Here is a 21,424-nt window from a genome sequence, read left to right as displayed (position 1 = left end):
ACTGTAGAGAAGATATTCTGAGAAAAAGAGAGAAAGACTACATTTGCATAACTTTTATTACAGAATATTGTTATAATTGTTATATTTTATTATTGTTGTTAACCTCATACCATGCCTAATTTATAAATTAAGCTTCATCACAGATATGCATTTATGGGATAAAAGGTAGTCTCTATAGGGTTCTGTACTGTCTGCAATTTCAGGCATACAATGGGGGTGTTGGAGCAGACCCCTGGTGAATGGCGGGGGACGGTGGTACTCTGTTGTAATACTTACCCTGTGAACTTTTCCTGCTTCACTGAGTCCCAAGTTTCCCAAGTTTTCCCAATGCTCTAGTCTCCATTTATTCTCTGTATGTTGTGAAAGCCCTTTGCAGCCAGGTCTCTTTGCCAAGTGCCTGATTCTGAAAAAGCTGAAGAGACATGACGCTCAGGCTGTCCCAGCCCCCTCTCACAGCTGGCAGGGAGCAGCAAAGACAGGGTGTCCCAGCAGAGGAACTGGTGGGCTCCCGGTCAGTTCTGCCAGACTGGCCTCGTGGTTTAATCCCGAAGCCTCGTGTGCCAGCCTATTTTTCTACCTGCTGGCTGCCTTGAATCCTCAATAACTCTACTTTTCTCTAATTAGTACAGATAAGTAACTGCCAAAGTATGACAGATACTTTTTCACTGTTCCAAAGGCACCCGTGTTGAGCTTCTGTCTTGCTTGGTTGGAAAGAGAGCAAAATAAACAAACTTAGTGAAGTAACTGAGAGGGTACGTTATGGCTAAGACTAACATAAAGTATAAGGCATTAAGTTAGAATCAATTTCTACCACTTTGAAGTCTAAAAATATAATTTTGAAAAATGAAATGCAGAACAAGACACACACGTGTGTATGCATGAAATATACAATATCTCGTTTGCAACAGTACGTTGTGGGCAAACAAAACCTCTACAAATGGAAATTTCTCCTAAAATCTGGCCAAAAGCCACCCCTCAGCTCTGATTTGGGAAGAAAGACGATATAAACAAATGTGGTGGAGTCTGGTTTTATATTACAGATTATTTACAGATATCTAACTTTGATTATAGTGTAGCTTTTTTAGATTTTTATCACAGAAATAAATTTCAAAGAACCCTAGCATACAGATGATGGTAGAGAAGCTTGTAAAAACAAACTCTTGGGCTTCGTTAAGCCTCAAACAATCAAAATAAAAACATTGGACAAGCTAAGAGCTCCCCCCACACCCTCCCCAGCCCCTGATTCAATTTCTCCAGGTTGTGTTCTGCCCTGCAGAGATTTTTAGGTCCTGGAAGTGGAATGTTGACTCACTTGGGGGAATTTTTGGATTGTAGGATTAACATGAATATGAGGAAAAAAGTTAAGTCAGCACTCAGTCTGCAAGTGGTCTGGAAAGGGTGGCTCAAGCTTGTTTGGTGTCATAAGTGACATTACCAGAGACAATCATGAAAGCAAGGAAAAGCATAGGTTGCTCTTAGCTGGGCACACATGTAACCCCATGCACTGCTGGGAGAACATGGACATCCATTGCACCCCTGTGCATGAAGAATAGTCACAGAAGTACAAGGACCTTTGGCAGTTTAGCATTGGACGGGGCAGCCACCCCTTCAAACCCATCCTGTTGTCAGAGGAGCAGGGAAAGAACAAGCTTTCTATGCAACATCTGTGCACACAGGGTTTCTCTGGCGCTGACTTTCTAGCAGCAACGGGTTCAGACTGCTTCCTGGGCCTTCCCTTGGGCAGCATCTAACCTCCCCACAGAAGCAAGTACCCTGAGGACCTGCTCCTGTGCTCTCCCGCTGCTAAGCCCTGGGAAAGAGGGAAAGGTGTGAGTGGGCTGGGGGCAGATGGCAGGACCACCTTGCTAAATTTGGGGACTGTTGGGGACCCTTGTAGATATCCTGATCCTGTTCTTTCTTTCCCTCATTTTTGCTCTGCCAAGGGCCTGACACTCTCCCTTTATGTTGCCCTGACAGCATCTCTCTGCTTCTCCTTTCTGGAAGCTTCTCCAAGACACACTGAGTTTGAGGCAGAAGGAGCATGAAATTCTACCTGCAGGGATTAAGTCACCCTTGCTGGGGGAGCCCTGTGAGAAGAGTGAGCTTAGAGTGACCCTCGAGGGCGGACATACCAACATGGCCCAGGTCCCTCCCACTGGCTGTCCTCATCTCTGGTCTTCTAAACCTATGGAATCACTTTGCTTCCGGTCTGGGCCTCAGTTTCCTCATCTGTTGAATGGGGCTGCTGCTCCCTGCCCTGTAGGGGCACATGAGGTCAGGTATATGAAAGTGCAGAGTTACAGGCTGTTAGGGAAAGAGTAGATGTTATTAATCACACAGTGCTAACAGGCGGAATGACACACAGGTCCCTGAGGCAGGGTGAAAATGAAGAGAGTTAGGCTCAGCCACTCCTGAGGGAGGCTAAGTAGCACCGTGGGGCCCATCCAAAGGGGCGCAGGGTGCCCCGTGACCCTGCCGCACCCACTTCCTCTCAGGACTTGGAGCAAAACTGCCTCCATTTTCTGCACACTCAGCCTGAGCTGAAACACAGCTGGCTTCATGCCGAGTCCTGGGGGCTTGAGTTTCCTTTGCTGAGGGCACCACTCCCATGTGTCAGTGGGAACTGGATCAGTGGGAGCTTAGTGGTTTTACTTGAGGGGAACCTACAGGAAATAATTTAAGAAGATAATAAGAGGGATTCTTCCTGTCTAGAAATGAGGCCCATGGGTCTTTGCAGACGACATTGCTCTCTCATATTCAGAAATAAATGTGGAAAAAGAGCCTCAGCTGTCTGCCAAGTCTGTACACTTGGCCGAGACAGGCAGGCTCAGGGAGCTTCATTGCCTTCAGCTTTGCCCAGGATCAGAGAACACTGGGCCCATCCTGGGGACCCTCTTTCCTTGCACCCCCTAATTGCAGGCGGTCTGGATCCCACCAGTGACAGAGTCAAATAGAACCAACCTGCCCAGGAAGAAATGTGCTGACTTCCTTCTCGAACTCAGCCCACTCGCACATGAGTGGAATAAAGGCCGCTGTTCCCCACACAGAACCTGGGCTCCATTTCCTCTTGCTCACGTTTTAGAATAATCTTTTCTTTTCGTCCTTTGACTTCTCAACCAGAGCCCCATTTCTTTGTGTTCTCAATCTCCTCTCGAGCCCCTTTAGATCTGCCCAGCCGTACAGGACTTGATGATTGTCAGAACTCAAATCACAAGTTCATTCCCACCAAGGCAGAGGGTGTTTACTTTATGTGGGGCCCTCCTCCCCATAAACTATTTTTATTTTAGCAAATAGTTGGATACAAAAAGGTGCCTACTTTTGAAACTCAGCATTCTGCTGTCCACGGAGGGATTTGCCTGTGGGAAAAGGAGGACCATCTGATATTAGAGAAGAAAACACAGCAGAACCTTTGTTAGTTTAACACCCAAGGGACTGTAATGAGATGGTCAACAAAGGGAGGTGGTCAACATAAGGAACTAAGCCTACTGTACTGATACGTACATGTTGTGCATGTCTGATCTATGAAAACTAGGTCAATTTAAGGAGATGGTCAGCATAGGAAGGTGGTCAACTATGGAGGTTCTACTGTAATTAGAATGATGGCGTATAGAGTAAAATCTTATCCAATCTTTTTATTTAATCCAAGCCCAGTGGATATTGACTAAATAAATGAATTAGTAAATGAATTAATGAATGGACCCCCCAAACTGGGACTGTCACTGAATATTACTGAGGATTCAAGACCAAAGTCTTTACTTTCTGGGGGAAGGAGCCAGCAGAGGAGTGTGCTATGATCTGCCCAATTAAAGCTCAGTTAGCAACAAAGCAAGCATGAAGGCCCGAGTGTCCCTGTCCCCAGTCCCTCTGTGGGTGAGTCCTTCCCACCCCGAGCATATCAGGCCACTAAGGCTAGGGCAGAAGGTCCTGACCAGGCCTGAATTCGGTTCTCTGCTGCTTCCCACTGCCATTCGTGTGAGATGGTCAAGGCTGACTTTGAAGCTAAGGGGGTAGCTGTCATCACTCCCACGGCTAACACGGGGGAAGCATAATAATATTAGTCCGGGAGAGAAGCCTGGTTCTCACGATTGCCACTTCCTCTTCCCTGGCCATCCTCCTATCTCTGATCAGTGTCCAGTAAACAGAAAAGAGCCTGCTTTATACCATCCCGGATTAAGTGACACCAGTTAAGAGCTGCATCTTTCACTCTTTCTTTGAAATGAATACTCCCTCCTCTCCCTGCTCTTTGTCCCAAAAGAGGACAGTGGGATGGGGGGAGCATTGGAGGGTGCAGAGTATTTTTTTCACATCCAAACACAGAAACTTGAAGGCCCTTTTTCTCCTGGGGGCGGGGGGGGGATGTGTACTTGTTGGGTCCGTCTGGAAAGATTAAAGCAACACTTGATTTAAGAGCATTTTCATCTTTATGACGATGCCTTTTTAGCCCTTGGAGTAAGCATCTCAGAGGGAAAACAAGGACCCAGGGAGTTAAGTTACAGAGGATGCGGGAAGAATTCTCTCCTGCTGAGGGGAAAGAGGTGCTGTTTGCTACATTTCATATCCTCGGGCTGTTCCCCCAAATCATAATCTGCCTTTGAGATCCCTGATTTCTGAAATGCCTAATCCAGGTGCTTGCTAAAACTAGAACCTTAACCATTTCCCAAGTATGGGATTCAAGGCAGGAGCCCATTTCAGCTGCTGTTAGTGCCTGTGCAAAGGCAATGTGCAGATGCACTTGCCCTGGCTCTGGCAGCTTCTCACAGGGAACATGGGAAAGCAATTCCTATTCTAGCTTGAAGTTGGAGTCCCCAGAGCTAATTCAGCCAACCGTGCACTGAACCCATTTATACAGAGATACAACTCCCAGTATTCGCACTACTTAACCTCCCATGAAAGGTCTGTCTGATTTTCCCAGATAGCAACATGGGCTCCAGGAAGCATTGACCTCAGGGTACCAAAGCATGGTCAGGGCTGGAGAGGATGTGCTTACAGGTGGAGTGTGGGTGATGGTGAGCAGTGGCAGTGCAGGTGGCTCTGCCCAGTGCATCGCTATGCTACCAAGTGTGTTTCCAAAGAAATCAGGTCTCCCTGATGGAAAGGGGCTTAGCATGTGGGAGATGATGCATTCTGTATCTCAACTGATGTTCAAATTACAACTCAAAGTCCCATTTTTTTTCCTACCAGATGAGTTTTCATCATGGAAATTGGACAGAAGTCAGTACATTACGAGCATTCTTGCTTTAGGTGACTTCCAGATATGCTAGGTGCTAGTGTGTGCTAGTGTGGTCCCCACTACAAAGTCATCCCATGGGTAAGCAGGTAGTTCAGGGCACACAGCGACCACTCTGGAGTCATTGTTTTTCTTTGATTTCCACTTTTGGTTGTCAACACTGGCTGCAATTTACTTTTCTGGCTTGGAGACGTGTTGATTATCATCTGGGCTCACATGCAATTCAGGATTTGGTCCATGTTTAGTTTCTTTCCCCATCCCTCTTCCCAGTTTTGATAAACTCGTTTATTATTTTTAGGTTGCAAAATCAAAATAAGTTTATAAAGATATCTTTGCTGCTGAGATTTCTGCTGAAAGTAAATAACTTTGTAGCTGGGAGCCTGAAACTCTAGCTTCCAATCCCTCTCTCCCACCATCACACCAACTTTTTACCATTGAAGCGACCTATGTACAATGTGATTTAAAAAATAACAATACAAAGTGTTTTAGGGACCCCTTTTCCTACCAGAGCAACACTCAGCCTGGGGTAGCAAAGTTTTGCAAGACTTGAATAAATTAAAGTGAATTCAAAGATGCAACCAGAAAAGATGAAGGGTCTAGAAATCAACTGGAAGGAGCAGAAGGGAGTTGGGTCCACGGAGACATTGAAGGCTTGTCCTGCAGATGTATTTTTTAGATTTAATCCATGTCTCTGCTGGATTCAGAAGCCAGACAACAAGGTCAATGGCCTGGGATACCTGTTTTCACCTCTACACAAGCAAGAGCTTCTAATGATTCGAGGTGTTCCATAAAAGCAGAAGATGGGGGCTGCCTTGTAAGGGATTCATATTCTCATCCATTGGGAGTCAAGTAGAAACAAGATGACTGTTATTGGGAAGGTTAGAAAGGGAATTTCTCTAAGGAGCGGTGTTCTCCACTGGGATCTCAAGAGTACACAGATAAGAGGGTGTGGAGCAGAGGCAAATAAATGAGAGAGGGCAATAATGACACAACAGGGGCGGACACAGGAGACCCCGTAACTGTCTCTGCTGGAGAAGGCTTTTTACTCCCTTGCAAGATCAGCTTCCCTGGAACCCATGGGCTCCTCTGCAAGCCAAACTTCTTCTCTGTTCTTCATTCTCTGATTTGATTGATCAAATCAAACCCCTTTCATCCTTCTGGGGACATTTCTGAATTCACTGATGCTATCAGAATCCCTCCCCTGACAGAGCCTGAAGTGTCACCTCCAACGGTCTCCCACTGAATACTCCATTCTCTGATCCTGCCTCAGCTGGGGCCCCTGGCGGAGAAGCCACACCACCTGCTAAGAGCGTCTTCCAGGAGGATCTGTCCATATTGTGTGCATTTGGGTCCTGGTTCACCCAGGAGCACAGCTCCGGCATGGGGACAGCTGAAGTGCTCATCGTCCTGCCTCGCAGTGTGAGAGCCGTCTTAGTGTTTCTACAAGAGGGCCTCCAACATGTTGACTTGAGAAACTCCAACCACATGAAGGCAGATCCTTGGCCCCTTGGTTTTCTCAACGCATTGTGCTCCAGGGAACTCTTAATCTACATGTTTCCTACTAATTTATTTTCCATTCATCAAAATATTATTTTGTAAGAGCTTTTTGATGTCTGAGATGCCTGGTGAGTCTCTTAAGCCCTTTCCCTCTTTGTACCATGAAATCATGTGCTCCCTCCCAGTGTTTCAGCAGCCAGGAAGGCCAAATTCTCTGCTTGCAGCCCAGGAACTGTGAGAACACCCTTGTAAACAGTTCCTTGCCCAACGCTTGTAGACCAATCGTGATCATGCCAGGTGGCAAGAAGGCAAGCCAATTTTCTTTATATTACTCTTTGGATCATGCTTCTAGGGAGGGGCCAACTCCCTTGGAAATTCAGTGAACCACACCATTCATTCAACAACCATTAAATGAGCATGTACTTGGAACAAGGCATTGTCCCAGTGTTAGATATACACATATGAACAATGCCCAGTTCTTGACCTGGGAGAATTCATATCCTAGTGGAGAAGTTAATTGTATAAATAGACCCTTACCAAAAGGGTGGTTGACAAAATGCAGCATATTACGAAATTAAGGGTGGGTTTCCTACCCAAGCTAGGGTTAAAAAGAGATTGCCCGGAAAGACTTTTAAGGATGCCCAGAAGTGACACAAGGTTAAAGGATCAGCTGCTTTGTAATGTCTCTCCCACCAACTAGTTATGTTCTAAGGTATCTTCTAAGAAGAGGAAGGAGGAGGTGGAAAAAGAGGAAAAACATGAAACTGAAATGTTTTAAATAAGACATACTTTGGTATCTAAGTTTCTCCAATGTAGTTGCCTATCTAATTTTTTTTTTTTTTTTCTGGAAGAAACACAAACTTTGATCCTCAGCCTCAGAGCTATTTAAGCTGTTGTCATCCACTGACTCTGTGACCCGAGGAGTGTCACTGCAGCTTGGGGGTTGTGGCTGTCTGAGAAGACATAGGAATTTCATATGCAGATATATTTTATGTGTAATTCAAGGACAATTGTTAAAAAGAAAATTACTTTCTTCTTACCTACCTGAATTAGTGATGATGCTATTTGGTGCAGGTTTCAAATTCCATCTTCATTCATCTGGCTCAGTTATTAACAGATTTTTTTTTTTTGGCTTGGACAATAAAAATATCATCTTTATGGCAGATTTTAATTCACTAGATGAAATTATAAAGGAGAACATAAAAGTCACCCATGGCATTACCCAAAATAATCAATTAAGCATTTTAAATGTTTGCTAGATTAAGCACAGTGTTGAAGTGTGTGGATACTTTTAAGCCCCTTAATAAATGGACCCACAGAGGATTCTCTTCTAATAACTCAGCCTCCTCATTTAGCACTTTCAGGCCTCTGGATCAAAACTTATTCTAAGCAAATCATGAGTAATGACCAGCTATTTGGGTGGATTCAACCCCCGGAGGAACAGGGCACTTAGCAAGGTGAACTTGATGATGCCACAAATTAAATTATGGAAGGCTCATATTGTCTAATTCCAGTTTAAATACTGAAAATGTTGCCAACTCCTAAGACCTAGAGAAAGAGAACACTGTTTTCTGTTCCAAATGAAAATGTCATAAGACTTTCTTATGATATAAAAGAGGAAAGACAGAATGGAGATCTTACTTCTACTTTCTAAAAACTAAAAGGAAAACCAACTTTATGATCTCCTTTCAAAGTGTGATAAATTGCTGAATTAACTACCTGTCTTCTCAAAAGAGAAATACCACTTTCCTACCTACTAGCACACTAGGTTGTTCTTTGTGATTGGAGTGAAAATTTGAACAAGCCTTGCAAATTCACTCTGAAGTTTAGCTTCAGTATTCTTTAAATTCTTTTATCATTTAGATTTAACTTAATGCATACCCTTCTCCCCAGGGAAGGGAAATAATTGTGTCCAAAGAGAAAAATGAAAACTAGGGTGCCCTGTGACCTTTAATGAGTTCTATAGCCTCTCTGGGCCTCAGTTGGGGAATAATGGAAGAGTGCTTACTTGTAGTAGATTGCAGAAATGTCTGTAATTTTCTCCCTTTGTATCCACATCCTTTGCAATGGGACTTTGAAGCTTATTCCCTCAAGAAGTGAAATATATTTCCACTCTTTTAGTCTGGTCTGGCCTTGTGACTTGCTTTGGCCAACAAAATATGATAGACATAACAGTTTACTGGTTGGGAACTGAGGCTTTAAAATGCATTGGCTGCTTCCACCATGCCAAGCTACCATGCCCAAACTGGTTTGCTCAAAAATGAGGATCATGTGGAGCAGAGACAAATCATCCCAATTGATGTTATCCTAGACCAGTCAACCCACCCCCAACAACATCTGACCATTATGGATGACCGTAATCCAAACCAGAAGAACTGCTTAGCTGAGCCCAGCTCAAATCATTAAACAGCAGAATTGTGAGCTAACAAGCTGCTTCATGCCACTCAGTTTTGAGATTGTTTGTTAAGCTAATTGACACACTATCTCATACAGGTTTATTGAGATGTTTAAAAGAACTAATATTTATAAAATATTAATAAAATTTTCTAGCACTATATAAACTTTAAATAAGTGTTCAATTTCATCATCATCGTCGTCATTGTCATTATTAAAGTTTTAATAATAAATCCTCACAGTTCTATGATCTATTTGGAAAGAACAAAAAGAAAAGTCTTAAATATTGCCTTGAGTAGGATATTTTGACTCACATTTCAGCTCAAATCCAACAATGATGAGCAAATTAGTAGATTTATCTGTACTGATACTTTTGTTGTAATACTAATGGTGCCAATGTGACTGAGCTCTTCTGGCACGTGAACAAGTATTTTTGCTGATTGACAAGGTTTTAACCATGCAAGAATTTATCTTATGCCAGAGAAATTAAAATTGCTTAAAATTCTTAAAAACAAGCATTATTTTAATCTGCTTAGACACCCCCTTCCTGCCCTGGTTAGAAGTGCATTGTCTTTAGACAGACATGTCATAATTAAAATTTACTCATGTCACTATATATGCTGGAAATCAGCTGAGTCATTGAGAGTGAGGTTGAATACAATTTCAGAATTGGAAAACTGTTCTTGTTCTTTCCTGTAGGAATAAGTATTTAATATATATTTATATTTTAGTACAATTATTCATAATGTTAGATTATAACAATTACTGTTTTCATGAACATGACTTTCCTACAACTTGTTAAAAGTGATTTTATGTGATTACCTGTGTAACAGAAAACCTAAAGAACAGCAAACCTACTCAACAAATTACACACCTGGGACTGCATTTCCATTAATGCTGGATGCTAGGGACAGTTTCTCTGCTTGTCTTTAGAAAGTACATGTGATTACCACGGGCTGCTGGAATATACCTCACTTGCCACGTCCTTCACTACTATTGTTCTCTATTACCATCTGTTAATATAGCAACCTTCAATTTATAAACAATAAAACCTTACAATGAATGGTCTCATGGTTTGGAGTTTACAATATACTTGTATATATCACGTCATTGTTATTTGATTCCCCAACTGTCTAAGGAGCTAGACCAGACATACATGATGATCTCCATTATATAAAACAAACAAATAATAGCATTAGCATACTTAACTTAGTAACACCACAAGGTTCAAACCCAGATTTCCTGGTTCCAATCTGTCTTTCCATTGTGCTTCTGAATAACAAAGACACATGGCTGAAGAGAAGGCATATAAATTTGCTTTTGAACCCTGACTTTACCATATATTAGATTATAAGAACTAGGTCAAGTTATTTAACCTTTCTTAAACTCATCTTTTTAAAGAAGAGAGAATGATAACATTACATACCTCACAGAATTTTAGTTTTAATTAAAATAATTATTGTAAAGTGCTTAGCACTAGAAGTATTTAATAAATGTAAATTGTCATGAATATTTGAGTATCATTTACTACTATCATTAGCCTGCTAGGAAGCTGAGGTAGGTAGAGTCCCCCTGGAGAGTTCAGTGGCTGAGACTGTTCTTAGAATCCTCCTAGGATTCTTTTAAGGATGCCAATTTCTCCCTCCTCTTGATTTCATGTTTGGCTAACTATCCTGTTCCACCTGAAAGTGAAAGGGACAAAGATGAGACTTAACACCGATTTGTGTTTGCTTCTTTTATGGTTGGGGTTGGGGTGGGGTGGGGGTGGTGAACAGCAGAAGGATGACGCATGGATGTTTCTTTCTGTTCCTATTATTCCCTTACGTGAAAGATTGCATTGTCACTGAAGACATATTTGTGACAGAGAGGAATTCCAGGTACATTTAACACATTCATAGCCCACTCCAAAGGATATGGAGTTTGATAACAGCTTGTCATAGTAAGACCAAAAGATGGCATCACTGGGAGGAGGGCAATTGATATGTAGATTCTAAGCAATGTAAGAAGATTTTGTTTAATCTCCTTCCCTCTACTCACTTTCCTCCTGAACTTACTTAGAACTTAACAATTGCTGTCTATTCCCAACTTAAAATCTCCCAACTGTGTTATGTTCAACTAGAACTGCCTGTGAGTTTCTATACTCATGGTGTGTGTGTGTCTATGTATGTATGTGTTCTTTTCTGTTTGTCTAAAATGCTCACCTCATACCACATTGTAGCTAGTTCCACTTCATTCTTTAAAATTTATTTCAGGCATCATATTACCAAGGTTACTTTCATGTGTCAACTTGACTGAGACAGAGAGTGTCCAGACATCTTGTCATCCATTGTCCGAGTCCTCGGTGTGTCTGCCAGGCAGTTTCTGGATGAGATTAACATTTGAATTGCAGGCTGAGTCAAACAGATGCCCACTCCTCAGAGTATGTGGGCCTTGTTCAATCAGTTGAAGGCCTGGCTAGAACAAACATGCTGATGCTCCCACGAGTAGGAGGGAGCTACCCCTGCCTGACTGCCCTGAGCTGGGACATTGGTTTTGTTCTGCCTTCAGATTTAAACTGAAACACTGGGTCCCCCTGGGTCTCAAGCCCACTGGCACCTGAACTGGAACTATGCCATTTACTCTCCTGATTCTCAGCCCTTCAGACTTGCACTAGAACTGCACCATCAGTTCTCCTGGGTCTCCAGATTGGTCAACTGCAGATCTTGGATCTTGACAGACTCCATAATTACATAAGCTAATTCTCTTCCTCCTCCTCCTCCTCTTCTTCTTCTTCTACTTCTTCTTTTAGATAAAGTCTCACTCTGTTGCCTGGGCTACAGTGTCATGGCATCAGCCTAACTCACAGTAACCTCAAACTCCTGGGTTCAAGTGATGCACCTGCCTCAGCATCCTGGACTACAGACACATGCCACAACACCCAGCTAATTTTTCTATTTTTAGTAGAGATGGGGTCTTGCTTCTGTGCAGGCTGGTCTCGAACCTGTGAACTCAAGAAATCCTCCTGTCTCAGCCTCCTAGAGTGCTAGGATTACAGGTGTGAGCCACCTGGCCCATAAGCCCAATCTTTACAATAAATCTCTTTATAACCGTATCTGTCCATCTAAATCTAGATAAACCTTCTTACCTATATATTATCTATCATATTGGTTCTATTAATATTTCTCTGAAAAACCTGACTAACACACACCTTTGCAGAAGTCTTTCAGGGCCTCATCTCAGCCCTCTGCTCCTCCACTTCCCCACTTGGGTTACAGTCTGTTTCACTACCGTCATAATTACTTACACAGTTTTCTACCTTGCCACTAACCACGTATTGCTAAATTGTCTGTTCACCTTTCTGTTTTCTCAGCTATAATGTGAGACTTTCCTTTGAAGGAAACAACTATATCTTGTTCACTTTTGAAACCTGCCTCTAGTAGAGTGCTTCAAGTGTTCAAAAAATAATTTTAAATGACTGATAATTTTACTTGTCTATTTGCTTGTCTGCACTAATTGCTGCCAGTTCTCTTTGAGTAGCATGTTTAGACGAATTACTTCTATTTCTTTCCTGTACCTTTGTTCTCTTTCCACAAAGTACATCATGAATTCCTCCATCCAAAGTGTACATCATGCAAGTCTGGCTTAGAGATCATGTTATAATAGTTGTGACTCTTCTAGCCTCCATATATAATGTGCACAATATTCCTCCTAAGGAATAAAAAAGGTGTATAAGTAAACTAACAGAATATACACTGAATTGAAAATTATATATATGTATTAACATCACCCACATTTATTCATATCATAAAACACATACACGTGTGTATTTAGTATTGTTTATTGTATGTAATATAGACAAACACACATGAACCTATATATGTTTATGTATCAATATCTCACCAATATTCAACTAATGGCTATAGCTCTTGGTGCTTGGGAAAGTTCCTATGTCCATACAATCTTCAGTCTTCTGAGACTTTCTATGACAGCTCCCACGGCAGAGTCACTCAAAAGCCTCAGTTGTTTGGGGTTCCCACCTGCCTTCCAGTGCCCAGTTTCTTTGTAGTGAGATTTAGCTATTCAATCTTCTAGCACTTCTGAAACTCCATGTCAGGAAGAGGTTTGTTAAGGTATTGTTATTTTTTTCTTCTCAGTAAGAAGAATACCACATATAGAAAAACCAGAGATCTCTGCTTTTCCAGGGATATATAGGTGCTTTTCCTAGTGATGACAGAGAAAGAAAGCTGAGACCTTTGAGCAGTACAAACGTTCAGGACTGCAACGGCTGTGGTCCCAGTCACATTGCCCAGTGACAACTGCCTTGGGTGAAGTAGCTGGAGAGTCAGACTCACAGGGAATGAGGGCAGGAGCTCACCTTTCTTACCCAGGGGAGCCCATTAATCCTCATCCAGATGTTTCCCTAAATCTAAGAATCAATTGTTCCAGATTCAAATTAGGCTGGTTCCCCAGGAAGTCAGAAACCACTGCCATCAGTTTTTGTTTGCATGATCTTTTGTCTTAGTGCAACTGTATTTGCAACACCAAACATAGTGATTGGCACATTAAAGATGTTGTCCATGGCAAAGATATGGAAACCACCCAAGTATCCTTCTACCATGAATAGATTAATAAATTGTGATATATATATATATATATAATGGAATAATATGCAGCCATAAAAGGAGGAGATTTTGTATTTTTTGTAACAACTTGGAAGGATTTGGCAAACATTCTCTTAAGTATCACAAGAATGAAAAAACAAGCATCAGGTGTTCTATACTGAAACTAATAGATTAACAACTGCTGGCTAATATCAGAGAAAAATTCATTTAAATTCAAGAACAGGGGTAGGGGTTTGGTAAGCTACCACCCAACAGGTATAATGCAGAGGTAAATGGCACATTTCCTATGTGACAGACAGAGCTGCAACTTGAACTTCACAAATGCAAACAATGTAACTTAATTTTAGGTACCCTCATATTAATCTGAAATTTTAAAAAATGTTTAATTAAACTAAATGAATGGAATTACCAAATTTGAAAACTGTGGAGAGAGAAAAATGGCATCTAACTGAAAATTTTCTTCCTGAAATTTCTTACACCTTAAAGTCAGTTGGTTAAGAGAAAAAGTCTGCAAAGAACTTGACTAAAGATGGAATCCCAAGACTTCAACCTCTTCAGAGGATTGCTGATTTCTCCCCAGACAGAAATCTAATCTTATAGGATAATTACTTGGAATTTCTTTGAAGATTTGTATTTTCTATTTTTTTTTCATTCAACCAAAACATCTTAATCTCCCCTATTCTCTTACATTTATAACCTGAGGTACAAGTTGTCATCCTCATCTTTAATTTTTCATCCCAGCCATCAATAATGTGGAGCACTTCTATATCTGAAACCATGTGTTCATACTACCTAAAACTGAGCACTGGGAAGAGAGTGTGCATGTTGCTAAGTGAATACATACTAATTTCTGGCTAGTTTTTACCTTATCTGTAGTTGTTGGTGTTATACTCCGAATGGACTGCGGGAGATGAGTTAGAATAATGGTCTGTTTACATTAGAGCACATGCCTTCTTTGATTGGTCACTAGCACCTTCTTATGTGGAATATTCAACAGATCATTTTTTAAAACTTAAAGATACATAAGAACATGTTTCTGTTCTGAAAATATGATGGTCTTTTCTGAGGCCATGTGGTCGAATTCCTGGAGTTCATTTTCTGGGTACAAACCTGCTGAATATGAAAGTAGTTTGAGATCCCAGAGGATTCTCTGAAGGCTTCAGCTGTGTTTCCAAGCAGAGACACAGTGTGTAAAAGGATATTCAGGCAAGGATATAAAAGGGCTGGGGTACACGTGAGCTTTACTCCTACATAATCTTTCTCTTAAAAAGCCAAGGGCAGGGGCGGCGCCTGTGGCTCAGTGAGTAGGGCGCCGGCCCCATATGCCGAGGGTGGCGGGTTCAAACCCAGCCCCGGCCAAACTGCAACAAAAAAATAGCCGGGCGTTGTGGCAGGTGCCTGTAGTCCCAGCTGCTTGGGAGGCTGAGGCAAGAGAATCGCATAAGCCCAAGAGTTAGAGGTTGCTGTGAGCCGTGTGAGGCCACTGCACTCTACCTGAGGGCGGTACAGTGAGTCTCTGTCTCTACAAAAAAAAAAAAAAAAATCCAAGGGCAGGTGGGGCATTTTTACAGCTATAAATGTAATAAGAGAAGCAAGCAAGGATCACCAATGAGTAGGGAAATCACTGGATGAATGTTGTTGGAAAGAGGATGCTATCCTCAGATTATTACTTATTGATGGAGAAGAAAAGACATCTTCACAGTGGAGAAATCCATTGAAAAAGTAATCAAACTGAACAAGCTTAAAAGGAAACACATGACTCGTGCTTTCTGATATGATATGAGAAAGGAGTCAGTGTTACCTGTGTGGTATTCTTCCCCCCAAATGGTAAGCTGAATCTAATCAAGAGGAACAAATCCAACATGTCCAAATTGTACATCATTCCACAAACCACCTGGCCTAGATTCTTAAAAATTGTCAATGCCATGAAAGAAAAAGAAGTGAAAGGGAATTTTCTGGATTAAAGGAGACTAAAGGGACATGGCCAGGAAATGCAACCTATGGCTTTTGACCAGATCTTGGATTTTATAAAAATGCTACAAAGTGTAAAATAAAGATTAGATAATATTATTGATTCAATGTTAAATTTCTTGAGGTAATAGTGGTATTGTGATGGTGTAGGAGAATGTCCTTATTCTTAGAAGAGACATGCTGAAGTATTGAGGGCTGAGTTTCATAACATCCATAACTTACTTTCAAATAGTCAAGCACATAGCTGATCACCTCCCTACATTGACCTGATTTTCATTATGTAATTTTAATTACCTGTGTTTACATATGTATATGGTTGTATGTATATATATACACACACACACACACACGTATGTCTGTGTGTGTGTGTGTAAAAACAGGTAATGTGTGTGTAAAGAGAGAGCCAGAGAGAGATAAAGCAAATATGATAACATTTTTAAAAATGCAGGTGAGGGAGTTCAACTCAGTGGCCAAGGTCAGGTTTCTACACCACCCTACCATCTGAAGAGAGATGACCGATATCTTCCAAACTGACACGCTTTTCTTCATGATACCCCATAAAATGGAGCTTCCATAACATCTTCTTTTTTGCACACTATACTGATTTTTGCAAGAGAGTGCCATTCCACCTTATTTCACTAATATAGCCCTGGAACCAGACCGCCAGGTTTTAATCCAGGCTATTAACTTACTAGCTATGTGGATTTGGGTAAGTGACTGACTTAACCTCTCCCGATCTTTGTATTCACATTCATAAAACGGGTGTAATGGTGGCGACGCCTGTGGCTCAGTCGGTAAGGTGCTGGCCCCATATACCGAGAGTGACGGGTTCAAACCCAGCTCTGGCCAAACTGCAACCAAAAAATAGCCGGGCGTTGTGGCGGGCGCCTGTAGTCCCAGCTACTCGGGAGGCTGAGGCAAGAGAATCGCTTAAGCCCAGGAGTTGGAGGTTGCTGTGAGCTGTGTGAGGCCACGGCACTCTACCGAGGGCCGTAAAGTGAGACTGTCTCTACAAAAAAAAAAAAAGGGGTGTAATGGTAATAACTATTTCATAGGATTATTAAAAGAAACAGAGGAAATAAGAAACATAAAAGTCTTCACACAGTGCCTTGTGTATAGTAAGCACTCAATAAATATTTCCTTTTATTAATATTATTATCATCATGTATGTTACTCAAATCTTACTCGTAATCACAACTGCAATAATAAAAGTGATCAATGAACATGTATTGATCAGCAAAAGCCCCCTGCCCTATAGACCTTGTATCATAACCAGCATTTCCCATCAACCAGGATAATTCTAAGCATCTTACAGGTATTAACTTGATTAATTCTTAATACAACCCTGACTCAACAGGTCTCACCTCAAACATCCTGCCATCAGGCTTTACTTGTTGGAATTTTCCTAGGTTTCTGAAAAATAACCGGTTAACATGGGTATATGTGTCGGGGATGGGGAGGAGTTTGTTTTGCCATATTTTATTTTACCTTTCCAATTCCTTAAACGTGTTTAATAACAAAAATAATGCTTTTTTCTGGATTGAGCTAGTCACTAAAGATCCAGTGGAAATAATTAATTAAATGCAAACATCACTTTCAAGTAAATGATATTCCCTGGGATGGGGCAAGGAATCTTTTCTAGATTAAAAAGAAAGTGGAACAAAGAGTAAATTCAACCTCCCTTTCTTATAGACAGATTTTTCAGAAGCTTGGTTCATATGTCGCCATGGTTATCCTGATTAGAGAAGAGAAATCACTTAGCCTTGAAAGGAGAGCAACATACTGGGCCATGTTCTGAATTCTGGATCGTTTCCCCTCTCTGATCTCTGGACTCCCTTCAGGCAAGACCCTGTGATGTGATCCAGCTCTGTGCCAAGAGGGTATCTGCTCAGTTGCAGTTAGCCCAGTCTGAATCACAGGAGAGATTCTGTAAACCCATCTGTCATTCTTCCCTTACTTGCAATTCCAGACCTGAAGATGTGTCTTTGTCGGACATACTTGATGTGTCAAATTACGCTGTGCATTTCCAGATACTTTCCAAAAACATCTCAAATCATTCTTACCACCACAACACCTCAAGTCACCTTTCCAAATACATGTCATTTTATTTTATAGATCCCTGAGTATTTCCAGGAAAATGTTATTCATATGTTTCTGTTCTGTGTCCACTTACCTCATCCTACTGTTTAGCAAGACAAATTAGTATTCTCCGAGAAGTCTCATAATCTTCCTTTCCTTTTCATCAAGGGAAGGGATGACCACAATTTTAACCAAGTTCAGTGTGGCTGGAAACTCAAAGCCACAAGTTTTTTACTTTACAAATACTATCTTCCTCTTCCCAAAGAGGCTAGGCTGAAAAGCCAGGGAAGGAAAAACCAGAATAGAACAAACTGAAGTATCCAAGTAAATTAACCATCACACAATTTATATTCTGTTGACAATGTTTTTTTGAGTATGCAAAATGTTTTTATCCTCTAACCTGAAAATTCTACCTCTAGGAAATTGTCCTAAGGTCAGAGGTGTACAAAGTTCAATGAATGGCATCATATGTGTATCATTCAGTACAATAAAAAATTGAAAATTTATTTGAAACGAAATATATCTGACAATATTGGTAAAACAAATTATAATACGTCCACAATGTAACCATTAATGACTATTTAATAAAAGAATATTTAGTGACACAGAAACATGTTTATAATTTCTTAGGTAACACTGTATAAGCAAGTTATAATGTTAGTTATAAAAACGTGACATGAGGGGAGGCGGAGCAAGATGGCAGCCGAGTAACAGCTTCCTTGCATCTGGGCACCGTGAGTCTGGGGATATAGGACTCCAGGCATCTCTGGCTGGTGGGATCTGCCTATCATCACCCCTGAGAGGATATAGGGAGTCAGCGAGAGACTTCTGGACCCCAAGAGGAGGACTAAATCAGCGGAAAACCGGCAAGTGGTCGCGTGTGTTCAATCTGTCTAAACCCGCCCGCAACTGTAAGTTCAGTAGCAGCGAGACTGCAAACCAGAAAGGCCGTACCGGTGAACTGTTTTGGTGTCTTTGGACTTGGCACTCAGCTGAACTGCCTTGGGGAGAGCCTGAGCGGGAGTGCGGAGAACTGTGGCCTTTGTCTAGGGCCCCAGTTTGAGCCGCTGAGCCAGACAGAGATAATAGTGTTTGGCTCTGGGTCACAGGCAGCCATTGTGAGCGATCTGCCCCGGCAAGCTCCGCCCTCAGGGTCGCAGAGCTGGAATTGGGTGGGAGCTGGTAACCCAGCGACCAAGTAGCCTAAGGGCGGGATCTGAGCAGCCTTGCAGCCCTAGCCCTTGGGGGCAGAGGGAGACCAGTTTTGGCACACAGGGTAAGTGGACAGCCACTTCAGCACTGATTCCAGCGACAAGCACTTCCCTGGGAAAGCATCTGCTCAGCAAGTGAACAAGTTCAAAGTGCCTTTTAAGTGGGCCGAAGAGAGATTTAGGGTGTCCTACCTGCTGGGGTTTGAGAAACTAGCAGCCTCCAGTCTATCAGAACTGTGATTAACATCTCATACCCCAGAAGACCACGTGTTGCCCAGACAATATTCAATAACATATACATACTGCTTTGTTTTTGGTTGTTTTTTTGTTTTTTTGGGTTTTTTTGGGTATGGTTGTTTTTTTTGTTTATTATGATGTTCATTGTTGTTTTGTTTCTGAAGTTCAACCTTTTCCATACAGATCCTTTTTCTTTCTCAATTTTTCTAGTTTAATTATAATTTCCCATTGCTGCCTATTTCAATAATTAGACCTCATTTTTGTTAGTGTTTCTACTGCTATTATTTGGTTTTTCCAGCCAATTTTATCCCGTAAAGTTTTCTGTTTGCTTGTTTTGGTTTGATTTATAGCATTTTTGTCTTTCCTCTCTACTTGGTGGAGGTGGGGTACTGTGTCTGATCAGGTTAGCAAAGAGCTGCTGACCTCAAGGGAACCACCCAACTGGGCACCCCCAGAAGGTGTTTTTTTTTTTTTAAGGTTGTATCAAAGTACCCTACTGTACACCTATATTGCTCTGTCTCCCTCTTTCTGTGCCTCTCTTCTTTTTGTCAATATTCCTTTTACCCACCCCCTCTCCTTTCTCTATTTTTCTTTTTTTTTTCCTTATCACTCGGTCCTCCTTTCTTTCATCCCTTTTCTGCTCTTCAACCTTCTCACCTTTCTGGTCCTGTAACCCTTAGTCCACAGGCACGAGAACTTAAAGAGCAAGAGGAAGTGAAAGGAAAATTAGGGCAAGGAAACAGATAAAAGAAATCACTCATGAGGAAGAATCAGCAGAAAACTCCAGGCAACATGAAGAACCAGTCCAGAACAACCCTGCCAAGGGACCATGAGGTAGCTACTGCAGAGGATTCCACCTATACAGAAATGTTAGCAATGACAGAAAGGGAATTTAGAATACACATGTTGAAAACAATGAAAGAAATGATGGAAACAATGAAGGAAACTACTAATAAAGTGGAAAATACCCAAAAGGAAATTCAAAAACAGAATCAAATAAGAGATGAACGATATGAAGAATATAAAAAGGATATAGCAGAGCTGAAGGAAATGAAACAGTCAATCAGGGAACTTAAAGATGCAATGGAAAGTATCAGCAACAGGTTAGACTATGCAGAAGAAAGAATTTCAGAGGTAGTAGACAAAGTTTTTGAGATTGAACTCAGATAGTAAAAGAGGCAGAAAAGAAGAGAGAGAAAGCAGAACATTCACTGTCAGAATTATGGGACTTTATGAAGCGTTCCAACATATGAGTTATAGGAATTCCAGAAGGGGAAGAAGAATGCCCCAGAGGAATGGAAGCCATACTAGAGAATATTATAAAAGAAAATTTCCCAAACATCACCAAAGATTCTGACACACTGCTTTCAGAAGGCTATCGGACCCCAGGTCGCCTCAACTCTAACCGAGCTTCTCCAAGACACATTGTGATGAACCTGTCCAAAGTCAAGACAAAAGAAAAGATTCTGCAAGCTGCCAGGAGTAAGCACCAGTTGACCTACAGGGGCAAATCCATCAGAGTGACCGCAGACTTCTCTAATGAAACTTTTCAAGCAAGAAGACAATGGTCATCTACCTTTAATCTACTTAAACAGAACAATTTCCAGCCCAGAATTCTGTACCCTGCTAAGCTAAGCTTCAAAATTGATGGAGAAACCAAATCATTTACGGATATACAAAAATTGAGGAAATTCGCCACAACAAGACCAGATCTACAGGAAATACTTCAACCTGTTCTGCTCACTGACCACCACAATGGATCAGCAGCAAAGTAAGAACTCAGAAATTAAAGGACAGAACCAAACCTCCACACTGATGCAAAAGATAAAACTAAGCAATGGACTCTCACAAAATAAGATGAATAGAATACTACCACACTTATCAATTATCTCAATAAATGTTAATGGCTTGAATTCCCCACTGAAGAGACATAGATTGGTTGACTGGATTAAAAAACACAAGCGATCCATTTGCTGTCTGTAACAAACACACCTGGCTTCAAAAGACAAATTAAACCTCCGAGTCAAGGGTTGGAGGACAATTTTTCAGGCAAATGGAATTCAGAAGAAAAGAGGAGTTGCAATCTTATATTCAGATACATGTGGATTTAAAGCAACTAAAGCAAAAAAAGACAAAGATGGTCACTTTATATTGGTCAAGGGAAAACTACAACAAGAAGACATTTCAATTCTAAAGATCTATGCACC

The sequence above is a fragment of the Nycticebus coucang genome, chromosome 20 (assembly GCF_027406575.1).
Source record: "Nycticebus coucang isolate mNycCou1 chromosome 20, mNycCou1.pri, whole genome shotgun sequence".
Taxonomy (NCBI): Eukaryota; Metazoa; Chordata; class Mammalia; order Primates; family Lorisidae; genus Nycticebus; species Nycticebus coucang.
Note: the sequence above shows the minus strand (reverse complement) of the source record.